Source organism: Nicotiana attenuata, unplaced genomic scaffold (assembly GCF_001879085.1).
Source record: "Nicotiana attenuata strain UT unplaced genomic scaffold, NIATTr2, whole genome shotgun sequence".
Taxonomy (NCBI): Eukaryota; Viridiplantae; Streptophyta; class Magnoliopsida; order Solanales; family Solanaceae; genus Nicotiana; species Nicotiana attenuata.
Window position 1 is genome coordinate 57,874 of NW_017673291.1, and position 11,524 is coordinate 69,397.

The 11,524-nt window shown below is 32.1% G+C and overlaps 1 long non-coding RNA gene across 1 annotated transcript; it reads right to left on the reverse strand.

Moving 5' to 3' along the window:
* Positions 1–4,622: 4,622 nt before the first annotated feature.
* On the reverse strand, positions 4,623–6,454 carry LOC109215959. The gene is made up of 2 exons (XR_002066427.1): positions 6,229–6,454; positions 4,623–4,962 (listed from the first exon to the last, which is right to left on the reverse strand). It is a non-coding gene; the product is annotated as an uncharacterized LOC109215959 (long non-coding RNA).
* Between the last annotated feature and the right edge of the window lie 5,070 nt (positions 6,455–11,524).

Here is an 11,524-nt window from a genome sequence, read left to right on the forward strand (position 1 = left end):
CAAATCTAGTTCAGCTACGTTATTCCAGTATTGGAAAATATAACGATACATCTGATTGTAATCTGGTGTTTCTCCAATTACATAAACAATTAGAGCCTTCTTCCATTTTTCCGTCTCATTTTCTACCTCTTCTTTGTCTAAATTCACCACAAATTGACCATCCATTACTTCAGGAGCAATATATGATAAGGTCATACCATTTTCGGCAGATCTATTCCCCGCAAAGAGTTTCACCCAAGACGAACTAAGTTTCTCCTCTGCAATTGATTCAGTTCGAGGCTGATTAATCTCAATTGGGTCAGTGCATGTATTGGTCTCTCTATTGATCGTCTTCTCCCTAGAGTTACTTGAGTTTCCTTGGGTAACTGAAGGATTAGCACTTAGTTCCAGCTTTTTCAACAAACCTGTATGAGCACTAACATTCCCCCCTTCTAGAGATTTGGTCGTGAAAGGTGGCCCAGTTGGAGTTGAAATTTGTTGAGTATTGCCGCATTCTATAGTATCAGCGATGACTGTAGCACTTACAGAGCTTCCAATTGTAACAAGCGGTGGGTTTTTGAATGGCCTACCTCTCTTCTTAGCCATGGCTGCCAAGGTCGGTGCAGGTTAGCTTAACCTACGCCGAGAGCATAGCTAGAGAGAGAAACCTAAAAGTTATGTATTTATTATATTAAAACTTTGTGTTTGTGTTATAATAGAAAAAAGTATAAGTTTGAGAATGATGATTGTTGATCATATTTAACTTATCTAATATAAAGGAAGAAACTCTACCCATAGAAGTCCTCGATCATCTCAGTCAATATATCCAACTTAAAATTCATTCCAACATTATGATTTTATTACTTGAATTTCACAAGTTATCATGCTTCCTTTTTAATTTCAGTAAGAACACATAATCCGCCAACGCTCAAGAATTTTTCTTAAGCTCATTGTCATTAGAAAATCAATTTTTTATTAAAAATTTACTGAGTGCAAAATAGTACATTAGGAAGTCCTTTTTCATCCGAAATGGTCGTCGAATGAGTGATGATTGGCTGTCGAAATTTTTCGCGGTCACTTTTTTCCACGGATTATTTCTTGCTGGTAAGTTGTTGAAATCTAGAATTTCCTACATATATAACCGTCAGGATTCTGCATAATATCAATAGTGTGTATTTTAATGAATATAAAAATAATTTAAATTAACTTCACTAATAAAATAGAAAATTAAAGCGCCAGAATATTATATTGAAGAGATCTCATTCCCAACACCAGCACGTATGAAGTCTTCAACTTTAGGAAGAATAGGAAGGACCTTTTTCACTTTGAAAAACGTCAAAAGAGCCAACATTATTGATTATTTCTAGAAATTTAATTATGCAAGAGCTCATACGTATATGTTTCTTTAAAAAGAAGGCTTATTTCCAAGAAAGAGGATTCATGCAGAATATATATATAAAAAGTAGAAAATTCTACAAGGAAATCTCACAAAGTAACCTTCTATAGCCAAAAGAATAGAACAAAAAAAATCTCAAAGATAAAAGTTCTCAAAATTGTTATTATTATTTTTTAACAAATTAATTTGATCATATCCATTTAAACATTAGTTTCAATCTTGTTTCCCTATCTATACAAAGAGTCCTGAGCTAAAAGGAATTAAAAATCCTCTTTTAGTTTTTGGATACCTTGTTATTGTTTCTCTTGTTGCCTTCACTAATGTTGAATTAATATTTTATAAAGATAATGAATAAAACAAAATAGGGAGTTGTTATTCTTTTGAACGAATGCAAAAAAAAAAAAAAAAAAAAAAAAAAAAAAANTATGTTATTCCAGTATTGGGAAATATAACGATACATCTGATTGTAACCTGGTGTTTCTCCAATTACATAAACAATTAGAGCCTTCTTCCACTTTTCCGTCTCATTTTCTACCTCCTCTTTATCTAAATTCACCGCAAATTGACCATCCACTACTTCAGGAGCAATATATGATAAGGTCATACCATTTTCGGCAGATCTATTCCCCGCAAAGAGTTTCACCCAAGACGAACTAAGTTTCTCCTCTGCAATTGATTTAGTTCGAGGCTGATTAATCTCAATTGGGTCAGTGCATGTATTGGTCTCTCTATTGATCGTCTTCTCCCCAGAGTTACTTGAGTTTCCTTGAGTAATTGAAGGATTAGCACTTAGTTCCAGCTTTTTCAACAAACCTATATGAGCACTAACATTCCCCCCTTCTAGAGATTTGATCGTGAAAGGTGGCCCAGTTGGAGTTGTAATTTGTTGAGTACTGCCGCATTCTATAGTATCAGCGATGACTGTAGCACTTACAGAGCTTCCAATTGTAACAAGCGGTGGGTTTTTGAATGGCCTACCTCTCTTCTTAGCCATGGCTGCCAAGGTCGGTGCAGGTTAGCTTAACCTACGCCGAGAGCATAGCAAGAGAGAGAATATGTTCTGACATGAATAATTAGGAGACTAATTAATACCATTAAGATCCTAAAATGGTACATAAATGGTAATTAGGTATATAAAAGGTAATTATATTAAAAGTTAAGCATGAAGGGTAATGTAGTTTACTATATGGCATAGGAATGTAAAAATCTCATTGAAATTGAAAAATGTAAAAATAACACGGGCTAGCTAGTTTGCGGACTGGTCACTAAAAAATAGCCAGCATTTGCAAAGTCAGTGAAAAATAGCCACTATTTTGCTATAACACGGAAAGTTCCAACATAATATACTGGAGATCGGTGCACCTGTGTATGAACTTCCAGCATATTATGCTGGAACTTCAACACCCGAAAAGTTCTAGTATAATATACTGGAGATTAGAGCACCGGTGCTCCAATTTCCAGTATGTTATGCTGAAACTCCAGTATATTATAAATATATTGGAGTTCCCAGCATAAGTATACTGGAACTCCAGTATATTATACTGCAGTATTTTTTCGAATTTTGAACAGTATTTTCGTTCAGATTTATCTTTACATGAAAAGTGGCTAAATTTCGATTACTTTTGAAACTCTAGCTATTTTTGAATGACCACTTGTAAATCTGGCTATTTTTGAATTCCTCCCTTGAAAAATAGCTGGTGTTTGCAAAATTATTGAAAAATAGTCATTGTTTTGCTGAAACAAGGAAAGTTCTGGCATAATATATAAGTTGGATTATGGAGCTCCTCCGTATAAACTTCCGGCATAATATGTTGGAATTTTATAATTGCTGGAGTTTCATCATAATATGCTGGATTATGGAGCTCGTACATATAAACTTCCATCATATTATGATGGAGCTCTAGCAATTATAAGATTCCAACATATTATGCTGAAAGTTCATATGTAAAAAAATTGAACTCCGGCATAAAATATTAGAAGATTTCCGGATTTTGAACATTGTTTTTGTGCAGATTTATCTTTACATGAAAAGTGAATAAATTTCGATTACTTTTGAAATTGTGGCTATTTTTCAATTACTAGTGTTAGATCTGGCTATTTTTTACTTTGACCTGTCAAGAAACTATATCTTCGTATTCGTTCTGGGTCAGAAAAGCCCGGATTAGAGAATTCCAATACAAAACAAATCAGGAAACAAACCAGAATATTGCAATTGCTAAAATATACTCCCTCCTTACCAGATTATGTGATAGAGGTCGAATTTTGAGAGTTAAATTTCTAATTGTGATTGCAAATTCGGACATAAGATCTTGTGGAAACTAGATAAACAATAATATAAGTTACAATAATTAACAAATATATTGTTGTGAACCATTCTTACTCCGTAAGGGCCTATGGGCTAGAAATGGTGAATGAGACAGAGTCAGTTGAGATTATTGGGCTGAAAAAATATTGGAGAGTTTTATTTGGGATCCACTCCTATTTTGCAAATGGTTAAAAGGACTAGCAGTGAGATAGAACATGATTATGCGTATTGTGAAGAAAAATGTTTGTTCCCCTCAACCCCTTTCTCATAGTCTAAGCTTCTCATCTCCCTTCTTCTAACTGTGTGTCTTCTCCTATATCCACAATTATCTCAATTTCTGTATTTCCATCATTAGAAGCTTCTCATCTCCAAGCTTCTCATCTCCCTTCTTCTAACTGTGTGTCTTCTCCTATATCCACAACTATCTCAATCTCTATATTTCCATCATTAACTTGCAATTTGAGTGTTAGTTCGGCTACTAGTAATTGTAATAGAGTGTTAGTTCTTATCAATAAACATTTTGATTGTAGTATATGTTACACTAGTCTCATTCACCATTTCTAGCCCATAGGCCCTTATGGAGTAATTAAGAATGGTTCACAACATATATTTAAAAAATATATGAAAAAATCAAAATCAAAAAGAACTTATTTGACTCTCAAAAATTCAAATTGTATTATATAAGTTGTGACATGGGGAGCATATATTAAATGCTCTTTGTATACCATGTTCTTTAAATGGAGGAACGGTTTTATGGGAAGATATTTCAGGGAAAATATATATTTCCCCTGAATGTTGAGTGCTGATGTCGTTAAAGAAGGTGACAGTTAAAACAACATACGACCATAGAGTCACCTTAATGGAAGTAAATAAGCAACTAAATAAAAGGAAAAAAGTAAACTAGCTTAAACGAGTAAAGGGGAAAATTAAAGCAAATCAACGAGGAGTTACAAGGTGCTGTGAATTTTCATTAACTGTTTAAATTTATGAAGAAGGTGAATATCCTTTTATTGGATGAGGAAAGAAGAGAGAACTATCTGCGAGAAAACAATAACAGTGAAGTTTACAGGGGAACTCATCAATAACAGTAACTGTACCATAGTATCCGTGTGTACCTCAACTATTTCATCGGATACATAACCAGTACCTAATTTTAACATTTTTTTGGTCTTCAGATGAGTTTGTAGGCATGAACTCAATGTTTAAAATGTATTGTACGTAATACTCTTCATAGCTTGAAATCTTCAGAGTCTATAGCCACAGAATAAAGATGCTCAGCTTCCTGCATAAGGACAAGAATATATGTCATGTTTATACTAGATTTAATTTGGTACTATTTCTCTTGATAAATATTGATATTATTCTTTCCACTCATGAAATTGAGATAAGGGAACCATTAATATTGTCAGCGAACTAAAGATCGACTCTAATCAATTTTTTTCAATTTAGTGTAATTTGCTGTAAAATTGTAAATAAATACAGTAATATATATGAACAAAGAAAATAGTTGAATTGAAACTAAAGCAAACCACAAGTCGACAATATACGTTAATTTAATTTTTGGTTTCTATTCCCATGAGGGAGACCATTCTTTTCCTTTTCACTTCCTTTGATAACAATTGCATAATGTGGCGGAAACTGTTAACTAATGGAAATATGGAATCTAACAGTACCTAGTGAAATAATAGTAATAAGCAAATCAACAGATTATCAAGAATGTCGGCCTCATCTGCCTAATCTCTATATTGATATTTTTTAGGTATCAAATGGCAAAATAGCAATAACAATCATTAAGCAATTTGATGTTGAGATTAACTAATTAATATACATGGATTGTATATCTAAAGAAATTTTACATATACATAAATAACTTTCCGTAACAAACACAAATTTGTGACTTATTAAACATGATAAATTACAAGTTAAAAGTGACTTGATAATATAAGTTTGTTACATTATCAATATATTAAGTTAAACTCTTTAGTGCTAGAAAAATCAAAGTTGAATTATACAATAGTCATAAAGTTTGAATTAATGTGCAAGTACATGACTAATCAAAGTTCGTGTAAAGATTTGGTAGAAGTTAATCTTTTTAATTGATTCCTTTTATTTTTACTGGCAGAAGTAAATATCATTGTTTACAAGTATTTCCTCAATTTCATTTTATTTGTCTTAATTTAATTAGGAATAATATTTAGAATATAAACAATATTTTTGAATTGTATTATGGGCTTAAAAAAAATATGAGTATAACATATCAAGGATATTTTTTAAACTTTATGGTTTTAAATTAAACATGTTATTCCTATAGTAGAGTGTCATTATGAGTAAAATAAAAATGTAATATGATATTCTGTTTGGAATAGACTACAACGAGGATAAGGCGCATAAATTGAAAAAGACGGAATAAAATATTATTATATTTGCAGGTTCCTTCTCTAAATTTTCAATATATGCAGAATTTGCAGATTAAAAATTAGAGATCAGGAAAGACTAGCTAGGTCTAGAGAAAGAAAAGCAAGCAAATTAAAATGATGGGAGAAAATACCTGAGCTAGATCATAGTTGTTATTGGCGAAGATGAGAGTTTAATTTGATAATAAAGAATGGCACAAAAAATGGCGAATCCTTCGAAATTGAAGCCATTTCATACCCGCAAATTACAAATCACTGAATAAACCTACATGACTCAAAATTAACCAATTGAATCGTTACATCCATTGGAGTAATTATATATATAAACAAAGACAAGGTAAGACCTTTGTGTTTGAATTTGTTCACCTCATCAATCAGAGCGTCTTTTTATAAAATTCTCAACGTGCAAATTAAATGGAATATTGGAGGGCTATTATTTCAAGACATATTCTTTTTACAGGTTCATTGAACCTGGTCAATCCTAGCTTGCACTTTTGTAGGTTCTACTAAATATAGAGTAGTATAGTATTTTTGGTGTATTGCTGGCCTGGAGCTGACACTTTACAACTTCTCGTCAACCCTAGAATAGCACTATAGCGGGCATCCAACTTTTGGACCTTTCTCACTTTTAAATTGAACGGTGAGTCATGTAGGTAGGGGTGTTCATAAAAATCCGAAAAACCGAACCAAACCGAAAACCAAATCAAATCGATCAAAAAAATCGATACTTTTTGGTTTGGTTTGGTTTTGGTTTTGAATTTTAAAAACCGATCAAATTTGGTTTAGTTTTGGTTTTAATCAGAAAAAAACCGAACCAAACCGACTATAGGAGTAGCTATTTTAAATTTATTATTACACCTATATATATGTATATTGTTATACAAAGTTTCAAAAAATTTATGGTAAATGTTACTTAATAGTTTGCACTTTTAATATAGTTCTTTACCTTTACATTCTAGTTTGATTGGTAGTTTTTGTTTAGTGTAAGAATCCATTTAGTGTTAAAAATAACAAATTTTTAATTGAGTCCTTAAATTATTCATCACTATTTAATTCAATTACCATCAATATATTTTGGTAAATAATAGATTTCTCAAAGGGCAATTGATTTGATAGTGTTACATTGAAAATGTGATCGCCGGAATATGTGTTTGGTAGTGTATGTCTTATATTTAAGAAAAATCGATAAATAACCGAAAAAACCGACATAAACCGAATCGAGAAAAACCGACTTACTTGGTTTGGTTTCTTTTTAGGAAAACACCGATCCAAACCGAACCATGAACACCCCTACATGATGTTGGGATAAAGTGCATGACCTAATTGTTATTTTTGGATAGATTCTTTTCCCTAATTAATAAACTTTTTAGCTCCATGATCTAACTTATTTAAGAATATGATTTTTTATAAAAAAAGAAATAAAGAATTAACTTAAATAATTGCCCACCTGGCCGCTTACATATATCGTGTATAATTTATGTATATTGACTAAAAAAACAGACAGTAAATCTAGTTGGTTATTTGTGTAAAGACAATTTTAGATAGGGATTGTATTTGAACCTGTATATAGTGCGAGACAAAAAGAGAGAAGAAGAGTGCATTTTTGTCCATAGTAGGTACCAAAACAAGTTAACATTTTTAGGGCGAAGTACAACAACAGCCACTTTTAAGGCCGCTATTTAAAATATATTCACAATTTACAATATATTTAAAGAACCAATTCACCCAAACTTCAGGATTAAGTGTCCTGAATTTTTGAACCACTAATTTAAAATTCAGGACATAAGATTCGAACTTTAGGACACAATTTTCGAACTTTAGGACATGATATCATGAAGTTTGAGTTTTGAGATTTAAACTCTAGAATTTGAGCGAAATTGGCTAATCTTTAAATACATTATAAGTTGTGGATATATTTTAAAGGGCATGCCTACCTGATGTCATTTCCACTATTTTTAGATAATTTGTGTACCGAAATTAAGAGCCTCCTTGTTAAGCTTAATTTCGTTTAATCTTTTCTTTTCTAAAATTTTGTTACATCTAATTTATTCGTTATATAAAAGAAAATTTTCATCATTATTTAATTTATTTGTTGTATCAAAGAAATTCTCCATCTTCATTGATTCGAGTGACGAACGAGATCATGTAATTACTTACAAGTTGTACCAGATTCAAACTGTAGATACTATTTAATTATCTTGCCTCACCTCTTGGATAATTTTGCAGTGCTTGGTCAAAAACGAACAGAAGAGAAGTCTGGAATGTTAAAGTTGACTGTTGACTAAAATCTCGAGTTTGTCAAAGGCTTGAGATTCAGTATTTGGTTTGACTGATTGAAGTTTATCCTTCGTTTGAAAACTGGGAAAGAGAACAAATTAATCTCATCAAGCTACCCACCCAAGAATAAAAATAAAAAAGAATTGACGAGAGAGATTAATTCTCACAATCTTTTAGGAGTAGTTTGTAAGTATTGTACTCCCTCTATCAAATTATATGTCGTGTTTCTTTTTTACACGTTCTTAAGAAACATTAATTAGAAAAGGAATTAGATTATTTATCCTTATTTATGTCTTAAGATAAAATCTCTTCATTGAATATTTATTCTATTTATGTGTTATCTGCATCTTCAACAACAATTATTACTAGGGGTGATAAATGGGCGGGTAGGGCTGAATTTGGGCGCGTCAAGATGGATTAGGTCCATAAATGGGTCATTGTCCAACCCAGCCCAAAGTGTACTTGGGCTAAGATGGCTGGGTCAAGATGGGCTAAACAATGGGTCATAATCCAACCCGCCCAACTTGACCCATGCACATTTTGCATAAAAAACCTTTTACCTTAAAATGTGTAAATTAAAAAATATTTTGCGGGTGAGGGTGAGGGTGAGGGCGGGTAGTACAGAAAAACGAAAAAAACAGAAAACGGAAAATTGAAAATACAAAAAAAAATAAAAAAAAAATTTTGAGGGGTTTGCGCGGAAGGGGGAGGGGTAGGGTGTAGGGGTGCAGAAAAACAAAAAAATTGAAAATACAAAAAAAAAAGAAAAAAAAAATTTGAGGGGATTTGTGCCGGGGGGGAGGGGTAGGGTGGGTGGTGGTGCAGAAAAAATAAAAAAGCAAAAAATTTGAAAATACAAAAAAAAAAAAAATTTGAGGGGTTTTGTTGGGGGGGTGAGTGGGGTAGGGTGGGTGGGTGGTGCAACAAAATAAAAAAATTAAAAATTAAAAATACAAAAAAAAAAAAGTAAAATTGGGGCAAGAAGTAAATTTCTAGATAAGTTGGGTTAAGATCTCTTTCTTTTGGGTGAGTTTCATGGGTTGCATTTGGGCTGCTTAATGGGTCAGAATGAGCTATAAAAAATAATGGGTTAACTTGGGCTCAGGCCAAATTGACCCATGAGCTAAAACGTTTGTAGCCCAACCCATTAATCTCTGGGCGGGTTGGGCGGGTTGGATGGGTTTGGGCTCAAATTGTCACCCCTAATTATTACTAAGGGTGAAAAAGGAAAAAAATAATCAATTTTGTCTTGTACTTCTAAAATGACAAATAATTTAAGACAACTATTAACCACAACTGATAATATGAGACGGAGGGAGTAAATATCAATCGCTTGTAAGCAAAAGGGAATATTTAATAAGTTATAGATGCACGGGATGCTATTATTAAGGACTATCACTACTAGAAATCCGGTAAATAACGACCAAAAAAACCGACCAACTTTGGTCGGTTATGGCCAATTACCGATCAAAATGCGATCAAATACGCTTGGACGGTATTTTGATGGTCGTTTTAATATACCGACCAAAGTTGGTCGGAAATTACCGACCAACGTTGGTTGGTAAATTAAATTCAAAAAAAATATTGCTTGGTCGGTTTTTCCGACCAAAGTTGGTCTGTATTTTAATTATGTAATCAAATGATTCACCGTATAGGAATCGAACCGGGGTGTGTACAGTGGTAGGATACTATTCTACCATTAGACCATTGGTGCATTTTGTTTTAAGATTGTCTTTTTATTTATTTATTTATTTATACTCTTTAATTGTATTTTCGCACGAAAATAACCGACCAAAGTTGGTCGGTTTTATTAAAAAATAAAATTACCGACCAAAGTTGTTCGATTTTTTAAAATGACCGGCCAAATTTACCGACCAAAGTTGGTCGATTTTTTTAATATTATTTTTTATTTATTTTAATTGTAAAAATCGACCAAAGTTGGTCGGTTTCTTGAAAAATAAATTTTGCGGGACTCAAAAATAATTTCCCGCATTTTTCCGCCAAAGAAATTTGCTTCCCATAAGGGTTTTTTTTTTTTTAAATAGTCAATTCCTGAGTTGCTATTAAAATATTCTTACTCCACATCTTAACCACATAAAATAATATATAAATCATTGCATAACTTAATACAGTATCGTTTAATGCTGCCAACAAAATACTACATTAGTTAAGCGACAATTATTATTTCTTATTTGACCAACCAAATACCTTATTATCTTATATTGCATTTTATGGTGGGATTAATTGTTTCAATACCATCAACAAATGATCCCTTAATGTGAAACGTAATGAGTTCGGAGTTAGCAATATATATATATATATATATATATATATATATATACTAATTTTTACGAACGTGCTGTATTTTAATTATGTAATCAAATGATTCACCGTATAGGAATCGAACCGGGGTGTGTACAGTGGTAGGATACTATTCTACCATTAGACCATTGGTGCATTTTGTTTTAAGATTGTCTTTTTATTTATTTATTTATTTATACTCTTTAATTGTATTTTCGCACGAAAATAACCGACCAAAGTTGGTCGGTTTTATTAAAAAATAAAATTACCGACCAAAGTTGTTCGATTTTTTAAAATGACCGGCCAAATTTACCGACCAAAGTTGGTCGATTTTTTTAATATTATTTTTTATTTATTTTAATTGTAAAAATCGACCAAAGTTGGTCGGTTTCTTGAAAAATAAATTTTGCGGGACTCAAAAATAATTTCCCGCATTTTTCCGCCAAAGAAATTTGCTTCCCATAAGGGTTTTTTTTTTTTAAATAGTCAATTCCTGAGTTGCTATTAAAATATTCTTACTCCACATCTTAACCACATAAAATAATATATAAATCATTGCATAACTTAATACAGTATCGTTTAATGCTGCCAACAAAATACTACATTAGTTAAGCGACAATTATTATTTCTTATTTGACCAACCAAATACCTTATTATCTTATATTGCATTTTATGGTGGGATTAATTGTTTCAGTTTTGCCTAAAGCTTTATGTGATATTGGGACAAGCATCAACTTAATGCCCTTCTTAGTTTTCAAGACTCTGGGTATTGGGCCACCAAGGCCAACTTCCATGAGATTACAGATGGCAGATAGATCAATGAAGTGACCTTTGGGTATAGTTGTATGATGT